The 15,114-nt window shown below is 40.3% G+C and overlaps 1 protein-coding gene across 3 annotated transcripts in view; it reads right to left on the bottom strand.

Moving 5' to 3' along the window:
* Nucleotides 1-15,114, bottom strand: part of LOC139144565 (kinesin-like protein KIF28P) — a 503,294-nt gene that overhangs the window by 298,617 nt on the left and 189,563 nt on the right. The gene's annotated exons all lie outside the window — the stretch shown is intronic.

Below are 15,114 nucleotides of genomic sequence, written 5' to 3'. Positions count from 1 at the left end.
TTGTTGAAAATATAACCTGTTACCATATTACCCATTAGTTGGAATGGTTGGTTGGTCATTTGCAATCGCTGATGTATAACAGGATGAATAATGTTGTTAGAAATATGCATTATCTGGGTAGTTGCACGATTAAATGTTAGAATCAGCTATACAAGGGAATGCAGTGTATAGACTGCATAACAAATATTCCCTATGTAATGTCAATGTTTTAATAAACTGAAGTTTAATGAATTGCTTGTTGAAATAGTGAAACTTTCGATAATGTAGTGAGCTACCAACTGAACTTTTACTGAATGGAACTATAATTCTTCTGACAGTTTCTGTCATTGTTTATGTTCAGTTGATCAATTTTATTTCAAGAGTTAAATCTGATGACATTTTGGAACTATATCCCTCATCATTTGGAGTGGAACAGACTGAGCAACACAATGTACATTTTTTTCACATCTTCACACACACACATTATTTCTTCAAAATAGCTAAGTTAGATTTTGGGATATTTTTTCCTAATTAGAAGGCACTAGCTTTGGGAAAATAAATGAAAACTAGAAAGCATTTGCAAGCAAAAGCAAAGTTCCAGAGACCAGAGCAGCGGAAGAAAAGAGAATGTGTGACGAAGATTGGTGCAGAATGAAAGAGTGCGTAATATGCATGCACATGCCTGTAGTGAGGGCTGAAGTTCGTAGAGCAGTGCATCATGGTAACTGTAGTATGTCTGTATGATATGGGCATTGTAGATGGCAGAGTTGGTAGACTTGACATAGATATGGTCTGGGAGGCTGCCTTTGAGTGTTGTTGGTTTGGTGATAACTTGAATAAAGTTGAACTTTGACATAACCTCTTTGATAGGGTGAACTTGTTGTACAAGGAGATTTTCAATTACAGTACAACGTAGCTGCAACGATTGTGTAGCGAGAGGTCGCTTGCTGAATTTTACGTTGAACGCAAACCCTGCGCTGCTACAAGGCCCTATGCCATGGGCGGTTGGTCAATCAATTTTCCTGAAACCATTTGGTTTTGCCACAAAACCAGGGATCAACAGTGCGATCGCCTACTTTGGGTAGGGTTCATTTAACGTAAAATTCAGCAAGCGACCTCTCGCTACAATCATTGCAGCTAAGTACGCAACGATACATAGCGGTAACAACAGAATACAACTAAAATTAAGGCAGTCCATCCAGGGAATTACAGTACACAGATTACAAATGCCTACATATACAGTAAAAAACGCAACAGATACATAACGGGAGGGGGGGGTCGGGCGACAACAAACGGAAAGGTGTATCAGACGAGGGGAGACATCGGACCTGGGCCGTTGAACTTGAAACCGAGGCCACATGGCTGACCACTCAGCTCCGGACAATCAACAGAGAAAGCCTGGTATATGTATACAAATATCTCCAGCAAAACTTATAATAAAGTTATAAAACCCATCTTCAAAATGCGATCGCTCTCCGAAACGTCACAATATCTAAGCTCTTGAACAATCATGCATGGTTGCTATGCTTGAATCATCGCAAAGCAAAAATTCAACATGTCTGCCAGATTGATCAGTCTAAACCAGGTGTATGACGTAACAGTGTAGTGCCACGTACGGTGGGTATTTAGAGGAAAATAAAAATCAAAAAGCAACAAAAAACAAAGCGAAAGAAAGCTAGCATTATTAATAGCTGAACGCAATTTGATATTTGTGCAATGCAAAATAAAAAAAAAATAAACAAGAAATGCCCGTGAAATCCGTCCGAGCTAAGCGATGACGTCATAAGCGTATTACAATGCATTCTGGGTAATGAAGGTAAAATTTGTATATAGCATGTTCTATGGTAATAATACGAGAAATAGAGAAAGAAAGAAAAAAAGAAAGAAAGAAGGAAAGTGAGCAAAAACTAGCAGTTCCAGAGCTGGTCTCTGGAACTAATGAGGCTACCCTTTGGTTTTAAAAAGGCTTCCTTTGCTTAAATTTTATTTTTATCATAGACAGTAGAGAAACAGGATGGGGAGCTACCGCAAAGAACAAAAGAACTGTGAAGAAGCCATCCAGATTGTAATACTTAAAAATATGTGGATTGATTTTTGCATAATCATCAGCTTGGCGATAGCCACATTTTGTCATCAGGTAGTTTGCAGTGAAAAACTTCATTTCACTTAGTTTCAGCATAAAGTTGTTGGTCCGATTGAAGTTGGATTCCATTATCCTAAAGATTGATTTATTCTTAGGAGGGACAAAGAAACATAGCATGCCTTCTAAATGGGATTATATGGCATTAATAAACAGTGAAAATAACATTAAAGTTTGAATTTTGCCAAGCTGAAGCGCAACTTTAGTGTTTTAGAGCCATGATTCAATCCAACACTGAAGCTGTGGCGATTCTGAATGAACAGCGTCATAGTTCAGCTTCCACCCCAGACAGTATGTTTCTAATGTTTTGCCTGATCGTCATCTTTACAGAAGCTTTGTGTCTTTTTATTGGAGTCTGCAGATTTGTTTTTACCATAGTGCAGGGAAATAAAAGACAACTTGTCATTTAGTGTCCATGAAATACAAAGTTTGTGTGAGCACATAGAGAATGTCAATGATGACAGGGATAGCTTACATGTGCATATAGAGCAGATGAATGTCCTGTCAGTCCAGTAGAGTTTGCATCCCTTTTTTTTGCCAGACGTACATCAATAGTCTGAATTACTGTAATGAGTGAAATGCTTAACCAACTACAAGTGTAATGGCATATCACGTTTTCAGATTACTCGCATGATTTTCAGTTAGTAGAAGAAAACCCTTAACACGCGTTCCAGTACCTGCAATAATTATAGCTTAGGTGGGCTAGGCCATGGGACTTGGGCTTCCTGTATGAAGAATATTTTTTGTGGTAAACATACTGCGTATGCTGGGTAAATTTACGCAGCACAAATTTGTTTGCCAAAACAATCAACCCTGTGCCGATCGTCACCGCCAAGGCACACTTGTGGTGATCAGTGATATTTGTTGCGTTAGGTCTATCACAACATTAAACCCTTTGCAGTCCACCTCATTTGCATAAGAATACACAGTGGAGCCCAGAACTTTTCACTGAACAATGAGATTATGAAATCAAATTTAGGTGTGTTTGTTTCTGGGAAGATTTGCTCAAAAACGGTTCAAAACTGATAGCAAGTGAATGTTATTTTTTAGAGCTGAAAATTTCCTTTTCAATGGTGTATAATACACTTTATGTTGAGAAATTTTTCATCAAACATCAGATTGTTGAAAGGCGTTCATCATTATTTTTCAATGCATGTTACTTTTTCTGTTTCAGGTGAAGATGAATCATTTGAAATTTAATAAAGAAATAAAACAATAAAAATGTCTATTGTTATTTATGATTATGTATAGTGAGTGTTTTTTCATTTTAAAAGTACTTCTTGGCTTCTTAGGGTTTGTTTTCTGCGTGTTGGGGGTGCTAGGGTGTGTGTGTGTGTGTGTGTGTGTGTGTGTGTGTGTGTGTGTGTGTGTGTGATATTCTGGTGCATTTGTTTTCATTTCTCTGGTATTCTTTTTGGGTGTGTTGGAATGTGTGTGTGAGTGATCTGGTGCATTTTGTTTTTTTACTTTTCTCTGGTATTCTCTCTTTGGAAGATTGGCTGGCCCTGAAAAGGGCCGTTTGGTATGGATTTGGCTTTGACTTGGATGGGGTGTAGATTTGGTGGCTACGACTGGTACTGGATGGCATCGTACTTGGCAAAGCAGTCCACTTTACAAAGGGCTACTTTGCACTTGCAGCACATCCATGTGGTTTGGATACTTCTGCCCAACACTGTCTTTTTCTTGAGTTTCACACAAACAGTGCAGGACTTTTTAGGTCTAACTGTGTCTAGCCACAGTCCCTCCACCAAACGGTCGGGAAACACTATTGTGAAAACATGCGAACGAGGGGATTAGCTGGTAGGATGCGCGTTGATGAGCTGTTGATGACGTCACACCAGCTGTAGCGTCCCCTCAAAGAGTGGGTACGGTGGTGTCGTCTTTGACGAAGAAACTAGCCTGAATCGGCAGTAAAGTGTACAGCTACTTTGAAACGTCAGTATATTCTCGATAAGCAATATTTCTTGTTGAGGAAAGTGGGTGATCTTTTATTCCTATCGGCATTAGATTACGCTATCATGTGTAGGTCATTTTCATTGAATTGCGTCTTTCATAATGTGTCAGGAGAACGTGAATTTTTGTTCCCTCTACACTGCAAATTTCTGACGGCTGTTTCATTCTGATGTCTGTTCTTGTGATTAAAGTATACGTAAAATTAAACTGACGAACCCAGTTATTCATGGTTTTTCGTTTTGATGATTGGTCAAATAAGTTCAATTGGGGCCTATTTATCTGATTGAAAGCAATTTCAACTTATTTTAGCGATTCAATAACTGCAAATCAAAGTATAAAGGAAGGATAGAAAAGCAGATAACCCAAATTAGGCTGAACGCCATTTTGTTTTTGTGGGACCCTCGTGGAGTCGATGTTTGATTCTTGAAATCTTTTTTGATTGCTGTGCCTTGCGTACTAAATGGTATTTAACGTAGATTTTCTTGATTTTGGTACTTGTACCACCATTTAAAATAAACTGACGACGCAATTTTTGTGATTAAACGTATACATTGGCGGGAATTTTACGTGAATAACATTGTTTTGATTCAAACCCCATTGCAATTTTTCTGGCGTGTCATGAAGCCCTATCGGGCCATGTGCTTGATGTGTCACACAGGCCAGGTCTCCCCGTAGTTGTAAAACAATGCCGCTATATACGAATAGGAAAATTTACATTTAAGAAAGGTCATTTTTGTTTCGATGTCCTCTTTCCTCAAAAACCGCTGGCTCCAAGCACTTATGCACTCATTTTCGCAGACAGGGCATGCGAACTTCGTTTTAAACCTCAAGTTATACCATCAGAACTTTGTTGACCTCTTCACTCTGTTCCTCTGAAATGGTGTCAAAATCGATGACTTGTCATCAACAGAAATGAAATCATGGTCGTAATCATTACATTGGTACTGACTGAAAGTGTAGTAGGTTAGTCAAACGCAACCTGCAAGTTTAGATACGAAACACAGCCTATGTAACGCATGCGCATTGTCCTTTAGTGCATTGCATGTCAGGTAAAAATGGTGTCATCATTAATGCAAATGTTAGTGTGACGTGAGTAAATTAAACACGTGCGCATGCGTATTTGCTATATGACGTTCCGCCATTTTTGTTTTAGTTGGAGTTTGAGTTAGCTCCGCATTTACTTTTTTATCTGAGCCATCTTTCATTGTCAGATGCCATCAGAGTTTAATCGATATGCAGATCGATATCTTAGGTAAGACGGTCGATTGATTCAGATTAGAGTTGCTGTCACTCAAAGCCTTACCTGTCACAGTCAGGGTGAGCGTTTGTGAAATGTATTTTTGTATCACATTTTTACAAGTATTTAGCAGTGAAGTTTATTCGTCTGTATGCATATAGAGGTTATGCTATACATTTCCATATATATACCGTGACTCGCCACTGAGGGCGCACAGTCCTTTGCTTGTCCGTACAGTGCATCTACCTGGTGTTTGACTTGTATTGTAAATTTCCTCTATGAGACTGATATCACTGTTATGCTAGTGTTTCACAGCATGCTATATTGAAGTGATATTTATACAGAGTTTCTTTCTATTTTTCCTTCAGGTTTTTCTTTTAGTCTTATGTCATAAACTACTGTATTTGTAACAAACCAATGCTCTGCCTTAGTTTCTATGGAGTCGGAAATAAAAGAACGTGTTGGATTCAGTGATCGTGTCTGTGTCCAATAAATGAGCATTACATTTGACCAAGTCGCGATAATCTCTTTACGCGAGTAAACAGTGTAACGGAATCGCAACGCGCATCAGGTCAATAGAAATACATTGCGTTTCCCAACCGTTTTGTGGAGGGACCGTGGTCTAACTTGACACACGTACTCATGGCCTGGGAAGTTTTCAGCACTCAGAGGTGATGGTACCAGTACTGGAGCAGGTGTTGGCCCTGGTCTTTTTCTGCCACTAAGTCCACTGATCAGCTGTGCAGCCAGATCAACGTGGAAATCAAGCTGACGGTAGAGGTATGTAAGACCCCAAAAATTGACAAAGTGAGCGTCAAAGTGCTCGATCGAGCACTTTGTGGAAAATGGCAAACTGAGCGTCAAACTGAGCGTCAAACTGAGCGATCGAGCACTTTGTGGAAAATGTCAAACTGAGCGTCAAAGTGAGCGTCAAAGTGAACATGATGGCGCCTCCAACGATAGGATGTGGTGTAATAAATTTTGCCATCAGCAGTGAGATCGGAGATCGCGTCCCGCCAGGTCGATGTTTACATTCACTATGGCGTTACCCAATGAGTCGTCAATCCCGCCTGATGATTTGGTATGAGTTGACATTCCCTGTTACTGTTGCCCTGTTTCAGGTAGATAATCTTTCCGAACAGATTTCGCTTCAAGGCCATGACAATTATCATTTTTATACCTCTGCCTCGCTTACCGCCAGGATTACCGCTGCTCAGAGACTGAATATTCATGAAAAGTCATTTACCACAGACTGGAAGTGAATTTCCCACCTCTTCTACTCCTAACGATCGCGGAAATACCGCAGGCACAGCGGTAAATGGCATGAACGGCTACAGTTTGCAGTATTTTTTTGAGAGGAGAGAGAGAGAGAGAGAGAGAGCGTGTACATCTACGTCTTGGTCAAATAAACTAGTACGTTGTCACTGTTGCGTATGTTCAGATGTTCAGTACTCTTCCGTCTGTAAAATATTGCAAACTAAATACCGAACAAAAGGTGCATTTCACAAACACCCCCTAACATGTCTTAGGTGTAATCGATGTCAAAAAAATAGTTGACAATTTATCAGATGTAAAGTTCAAGTTAATTACGACATCCAAATTTTGTTCAATTTGTGCGAGATCGGGACGTAAAACTCTGGTCATACATCGGTAGAGCCATTCCATGATAGCAAATATCGACATCGCGTCTGGGGACAATTTGTCGGACAATTTGTCGTGTCTATTTTTATCTATATTTGATAGCAACATGAATGTCCCTTGTACTCAATAAAGAAGGCACTGAAATTACAAGTTAGAATTGGCTAACTACTACGATGGGTTGCGACGTTTTAGCCACATCGTTCACCCCACAACTACGTAACAGCCTATCACCAACCCGACATGCGAACAACCGGGCAGGCGAAGTTTATTCCTTAAATTTATGCCATTTTGATATTTGTACGCCTACAGACTTGGAGCAAGTTTACGATCAAGTTTATCATCACTTCATAAACACGTTCAATATAAAAGAAAGCATTCTGCTATAAAGTTCGTGTCAATAAAATACACTGCTGGAATAATTGTTTTGAAGTCCGAAGCTCTGCATTCAAGATTACAGTATGGTAGGTATTCTTTGAACTTTGAGCAAACAGAACGATGAATGTAAGCAAGGAATAAACTAGAAATATTTATGTGTTTATCACACGACACCAATGTTATGTCTTGTGTTGATAGCATTGTAGTTTTTTACAGAGTGATAGAGATATTGCAAATCTAGTTGGCGCGATCACTATGAAATAATCAAAGAAAATATAAATTAACCGACATATCGACGTAGTTTACGGCTCTGCACGCATCGATATTACCATAGTCGCGACGGGGCCCGGGATATGTGTCGCTACGGACCACGCTTCTCTAGATAAAAATCACTCTGCATTTTGATGATTTTGAATGAATGTGTCTGTGGACTATTGTAGCTGCACAGTAAAATTTCTCAGATCATTTCTGCGCTGATCGCCATAAAATGCCGACGTTTTTGTCAAGCGACGCCGCTCACCGGTACCATTTTTTGTATATCCATGACGGCGATTTTTCCCAACAAAATTTTTGAGGGACATTTTACCAATTTTCATGAATTTTCCTGTCATTTATTAGAATTATACACTGTTTAAGTGTATGAAGAGAGTGTACGCGTTAGCAGATGGCCGGCAGTTATATCGGGCCAAGTGTCCTTGTAGCGTTTCTTATGACATCTACGTTACGCTTGAAACATTAACAACAACACAACAGTTATGTTCGTTGAATTTTATTGGTCAACAACAACAACACGACTAATAAACATAAACAACAATACAAACAACAACAACAACAACCAGACTTCTAGGTTACCTATGCTCAGAGGGTTGAGCCCGCTGCAGCACTGAAAATTCCATGAACTTGATTTGTTTGAAGTCCTGTCAACGTGGCTAAACTTGACTGACATACAGTTCGCGTACGTTCAATTTTGATTCTACATAAATCAGACTTGTTATCCAAAGACTCTTGATGTTGAAGGGTCAATTTAGACTTTGCCTGAATAAACACATTGTCTGGAAATCGTTTGCTGAACGTGACACTCTATGCGATGATCGTTTTTTGGACGTGGGATTCTGTGCATGTGATGACCGTGATTTTCTATCCTTTTGACATCACCATTGCCAAACAATGTCTTATCATGGGTGGCGCCTATCGACACGATCATCGTGTGAATAGACAAAAAAAAAATGCTTACCGACACGATGATCATGTGGATAGACCCCAAAAAATGCTTACCGACACGATGATCGTGTGGATAACGTGGTTTTTCTTACCTATCCACACGATGGTCGTGTCAATAAGACGCATTTTCCGCTTATTTGCACGATGATCGTGCAAATACACAGTTTTCTTACTTATTTGCACGATGATCGTGTCTATAAGACGCATTTTACGCTTATTTACACGATCATCGTGCAAATAAGCGGTACATGCTTCTTAAAGACACGATCATCGTTTTGATAAAGAACAACACATACCGACACGATCATCGTGTAGATAAGAAAAACAAACGGATAATCCACACGATGATCGTGTCTATAAGAAGTATTTTCCGCTAATTTGCACGATCATCGTGCAAATAGGCGGAAAATGCTTCTTATAGACACGATAATCGTGCAAATAAGCGGTTTTTCTTACTTATTTGCACGATCATTTTGCTTTTCCTGAAACGTCCTTTTTATAGTTTTTAACATCTCAAGACTTTAATTATCATCTCAATAAGAAAATTTGAATATTGAATATAGAGAAAATATGTTTCTTAAAACAAATATGGGCATACTCGGTCTGGTCATGGAGTTAGGAAGGTTTGCATGTTTGGGTGACTATGTTCGCGACGAAATGGCGACTCTATCCTTACAGCATGCAACCCCCTAAATTACATATAAATAAGCTAAAATGCAAAAAAAAAGTACGCGCGACGTTTCAAACTTGACGGCCATCTTTTATCCTGGAAATGTCGCAAACGAGTGATGGTGAGTTCCATACATCGGCTGTGTACGTACTGTGGCGCTTTGCTTGTGGGGTTTGTTAATTTGACTCAAATTACTGGCAGTGGGTAGGCGGAGATTGTCAAATGCAATGAATTTAGCGAGAAAATAGAAAAAATTAGAAAGGAGAGTAAAAGAGCGAGAAGGGAAAAATTACAAAGTAACTGACAGGAAAAAAAAGAGGGGAAAAATACACGAGGCTCCGACCGGGATTCGAACGTGCATCTCCTGCGACTTCACTGCCATCTTTCAGACTTGATCACTCTGCGTTCACGGTGTGCCACCAGGTTGTCGATGCCACCGAAATAGAAAATAAGCAACATAAATAAAAGAAGTATTGTTGTCTCTTTCAAGCTGCGATTTTGTTTGTTATGCTCTCTAATTCAATTTTTTGGCAGTTTGAGCCTCGAAAACGTGAAATATTAAGATCGCGAACAAGATTTCATTGGTGGTTTATTATAAAACGGCAGTGGATTTTTTAACAAGCGATGCCAGCAATTCAATTGTCAATTCACAGTCCCTCTGGACTGTGGTCAATTGAACACGTGGGCCTAAGGCTAATATATGGAGAACACACTTTTTGTCACACGAGGAAACTTTATTTCAACTCGAAAGCCGAACATTTGAGACCACTTGATAACGCAAAATGGTGACATAAGTGTACAATTTGCATTTGATCGCAAATTATCATGATCGTGTCGCTAAGATGCTATTTATTCTTGCTTAACGACACAATCATCGTGTCGATAGCCACAACGCTTATCATGACAACTGTTTCAGAATTAAAGCAATGTGAAAGAACATCTTTCACCCGAAAAAGTGAAAGTTACAGTAATTTTTTCGGCTTCAGGCGTAAGCTTATGATCGGCTCAAAACTTTTCAGTCTCGGTCAACCCATAGAGAATGACGTATATTTGACCTCGCTCTGCCTGCCATTTGTCAACTCACATACATGCACACTATAGTGATTGACATTGCTCCATCGAGGTCCGTCGACTGCAGGACCTTGACTCCTATCTCTTATTCTTTTTGACTACGAAGAGTAAACTGTACGTAATTAACTGTAATTATGACACCAATATTGCGCGCATCATTGTAAACACGTTTTTATTAGCCAACTGGCAAATCGTGTACTATCCAGTACGCGCTAACTGAGCACCCATGCGAGCTATATTTCGCATATTCGCTACATTTTAGCACTCAGTTCTTCTTTTTTTCGCCCAGTTTGACGCTTACTTTGTATCAAACGCTGTTTGACACTCACTTTGTCAGTTTCCAACGCTCAGTTCGACGCTCACTTTGTCATTTTCCACGCTCAGTTTGACGCTCACTTTGTCTTTTGCCACGCTCAGTTCGACGCTCACTTTGTCGAATTTGGGACCCTTACATACCTGGACGGTATCTTCATTTTGGGGCTGGCAAGTTGGCAATTCTGTACAAAATCCATGCATTGCAAATGGCTCTGTTCAGAATTGACCAAAACAAGTACTTCCAGTACTTGTAGTGCTTTCCGCCAAGTGGGTAGTATATGTGGCCAGCTGATCGGTCCATAGATCTACTCCGCCCATGTAATTGTTGTACTGGATGACACTCTGCAGGCAGGAGACTTCGCCAGCTCGCCGTCTTGTGGTTTCAGTGACTGGCTGAGAGGATGTTGAAAGTGTTGTCACTTGACGTTTGTCCTGCCACAAAGTTGCTGCTAGCTTCCCAAACTGGTGAGTTGCTGATTTGTTGTCTTCCACTGTCAAGTTGCGCAGGTCACCGGGAAAACCAACGTGATTCGGGCGGACAGTGCTGCAACAGAGCGTACCTGATTTCAAAAGATCCAGGGCCAATCTAACAGAATTAAAAAAATTATCCTAATACAAAATATGGCCCATATTGTGGTACATCTGTGATAACTGCCACACGACAGCGTACCATGCCAAGACCCTTCTGAGCAATTTGGCCACCTTTTTTGCCAGTGTAGGGCTCCAAATTGAGACAGTAGCCGGTACGGGGCAGGCAATCATCCACAACTTGAACCCCCATGTTATGGGCGGTAAATACTGAAGCATATAACTATGCCCCTTAAACTTCACCATTCCTTCATTGATGGAAAGCTCCCGGAATGGTATGTAATTCGCCAGGAAAGACAACTTGACAACATCGAGGAGAGGGCGGATCTGGTGCATTTGATCGCAAGTAGGCCTAGGGTCGTCAGCTGGTGGATCAACTTTGTTGTTGCTTACATGGAAGTACTGGCATAGCTTTTTATACCGGTTTTTCGGCATTAGGACGACATTTTTTATTTTTGTGTTTCTCATCTCCCGACCGACCGTAAATTTCAGCTCCGACATGAAAATAAAACAACACTTTTTATTTGCTCCGCCTCTGAGGCGATCATCCTAGAAACAGCACCACCATCATCAAATTGTGAGGACAGAGAGCAACTGAAACAAATACGCGTTCTTTGTACTTTAAGGGGCAGACCCACCTTCCTTGAGTGATTTTGGTCATTTTTTGTTTTATGGTATATTTTGAATCTGTCTAATATGGCCTTTGAGTGGACGATAAGTTTGAAACCATAACATACTCGGAAATGAGTTAAATTTTATTAAAAATGAGCATTGTAGGTCAGTTCGCGTGCCGTGTTTTTCTTATGTCTTAACAGTTTCCAGATTAGTTAAGGCTATCTCAAGAGCGTAAGCAGATTACGTTAATTCCATCCGGAGGAGTGCGCATGCGTCAGTCTTCTTCCCAGCTGCCGGCAGGAAGTATTAGTATGTCGTGGCTACTAAACATGCTGAAGGTAGCGGGCCGTCGATTACAAAAGCATGGCCTACAAAAGCGAAATATCAAGCGTATGGCCGGGAATGAGAGAACAGTTAAAATTGTCAGAGTTACAGTCAGGCTTAAAACTCCAGTTTCCGATGCGTTGAAAAGGTGTAAACTTGAACTGGTCGCATGCGCTCACTGTAAGGCAGAACGCTAAGCTTACTCATTCAACACTAAATTTAGTAAACTGAGCTTCGAACAAAAGCTTGTGATACATCTTGCCAACAACTGAGAGGCTGCTTATTTAGTTTACGTTATTTTTAACTCGTTTTCCTATGACACGTATTTAAACATAGGGCCAAAGTCCCTGAAGCTACTATAGACATGGATACAAAATTAAGTATTTCCTGACTGTATGAAATTATCTCACTAAGGTCATCCTAGGGACATGTATAAACCAAATATTAAAGCTGTCTGACCAGCGGTTTTGTTCACTCTCCTGTATAGTCAAATCCCAATTCACCTCACTCGCGTGCGTGAGGTGAAAGTGACGTCACTCCGCGGTCAAGAATAGTCTGACATTCAAAACTGACCCCGCCCTAATCAAACTAGGCTACTCCGAAAATCCAAAAATTACGTCTGTTTCTGATAAGTTTACATGTTTGTCTGCACCAAATGAAGTCTGACATTCAAATTGATGCCACTCCGAACTAATTGCGACTGATGATAAAAATGTCAGATGATTTTTTAACGTCTGTAAATGATCAGTGAAGTCCGGCAACCAAAACTGTTCCCGCTTACGTTACGGTTTACACATAAAGCATGCAATGAAGATGTTCCTGTACGTCACCACAAGTTTTCCATCTTTTTTTTGTGAAAATGGTTGCGACGTCATTTTGTTTCGACAGTTGGGCGAGCAACATTCCTCTCAGTAGAAATTTAATAGAAATATGCCGATAGTTTGAAATTTTATAACGAGAAAATCGCGCGGGTGTCTCAGGTATGTAAGCGTGTCTGAAATCACCAAAGTGCGCTGGCAATCTGCGCCGGCGCATTTCAAACTGCGCCCCCATTTTGCGCCGGTATATTGCGCCGCCCAAACTGCGCCCTTACTCTGCGCCAAAACACCTCCTCCGATTGTCACAACATCGAGTAGTCGCACTTGCGTAGCAGGACGCTTTAGCAGTGTAGACTGTAGATATTAATATCCGTGCCCTAAAAAATGCAGCTCGAAAAATGACGTGAATTTGCAACAAGCTTAATATAATAGTAGTTGTTTTGGGACTACGCACATACGTACGTGGACACATGGAGGTAGTTAGCGGACAGTACCATAAGTTACTTCTCAAACAGGAGCTTGCAGTAAAGAAATTTTCTTTCAATAAGGTGTGAAAATATATCTTTCGCCAGTAAGATTTTTGACAAGTTTTCAGAATGGAGTCTCGGAGGTACGAGACCATGTTATGTTTGTATGGGACGGATTACACTCACTTGGCGGTATCGTGAAAGGATATGTCTTTAGCAGCAGTCAAAATTTGTGAATTTTGCATCTCCATTAAAGGCCAGGACTTGATACCCGGGATCAAGTATCCCGTTCACCTTTGACATTCACGGACGGGATCGAGTGTTTATGTCTGTGTAAATTACGGTCACGATTAGTGTGCACAGGAGGTTGTAAACAGGCCAATGTGTTGACATGCAAACAACAGATTATACGACACTGAATATAACGGCAAGACCAGTATACATGTACAGAGAAACAACGTTTCATGAAGCCCACAATGCATGTAGCAATAATAGGTGGGTGTACTTCAACAGAAATGAAAAAGGTACAGTCAATCCACGACGCCGCTGCAACTGGCGTTATTACGTTCCGAATTCGGCTTACCCGGGGCTCTGGCTGCAACTGTAACAATTATTGCAGCTAAACGATAGCTTAGATGTCGTGCCATTGCCAAGATACTCTGCTGTTTCCGATCGTTTTGTCTACAGAACTACTAAAAACTCTCTCAATGCGACAAGAAAAAATAATTACAGTTTGAAATCGGTGCATTAACTTATATTTATAAAAATAATAAAATGTGACATCACCGATCATAAGAAACGTGGTGTTGAAGAACATATATTTTTGAACAGAAGACTACGGCGACCCTGTAAGTATACATGTAATCTAACTTTAGCAAACTTGCAAGTCAAACATCCGAAGAGTAACGTCAATATTTTTGTTTTGTTCTACTCATGTTATAAAATAAGTCAAATTCGGGAAAGTATCTGTACATTTTCGATATCTCTGCAGCGCAAATGTGTAAACCGACCCTGCATTTATCCATCCTAAAGACCATGATCAGTTCGGGACTGCATAAACCCCTCCCTCTCTCTCTCTCTGTCTCTCTGTCTCTCTCTCCCAAAAGTTTAGCCATTTGATGTTTTATTTTGCCGACATTTATTTAACGTTTCACGATCACCGCTCCATGTTGATGTCGATTTTGATTTACGAAGTTTCTTCGTAACTAGAGACATGTCACGGCCTGGAGCTAGTTTTCACTATAAAACATTCTGTGTAAACGTTTTTGCTTCCGAATGGAGGTGACAGGTGACTTCGTGTGTAAAATATTGAATGGCAATATGAATGTCACCGTTAAGAAAGTCTATGACTTTCAAACTAGTCGCACAAACAACAATAAACATGGCGGAGCAACGATACCGACATATTTTTTTCCTCGACCTCTGATGAGAGCGACTCGCTGAAATTTTCCTACCTGGTATTGGTAAGTATTTGGCTTTGCCCCGTGTGCTGGGTTATGTACACGTAAACTAATTATACAAAAGTTGTATTCACTGTAAATCAATAAGCCTTTCGAACACGAAAGATATTCGGATATCTGAACCTCAACATCGGTTACGCAGCTCGAAAGTTATCCTCCGAAACAGGACAGGAACATTGCTCAAAGCCGGATTTCGTATGGTATATAGATATGGAAACACGCGGCTCATTGTTAGAAAGC

The sequence above is a fragment of the Ptychodera flava genome, chromosome 11 (assembly GCF_041260155.1).
Source record: "Ptychodera flava strain L36383 chromosome 11, AS_Pfla_20210202, whole genome shotgun sequence".
NCBI classification, from domain to species: Eukaryota; Metazoa; Hemichordata; class Enteropneusta; family Ptychoderidae; genus Ptychodera; species Ptychodera flava.
The sequence above is the reverse complement of the archived record's forward strand: the minus strand, read 5'-3'. Positions and strand labels throughout refer to the sequence as shown.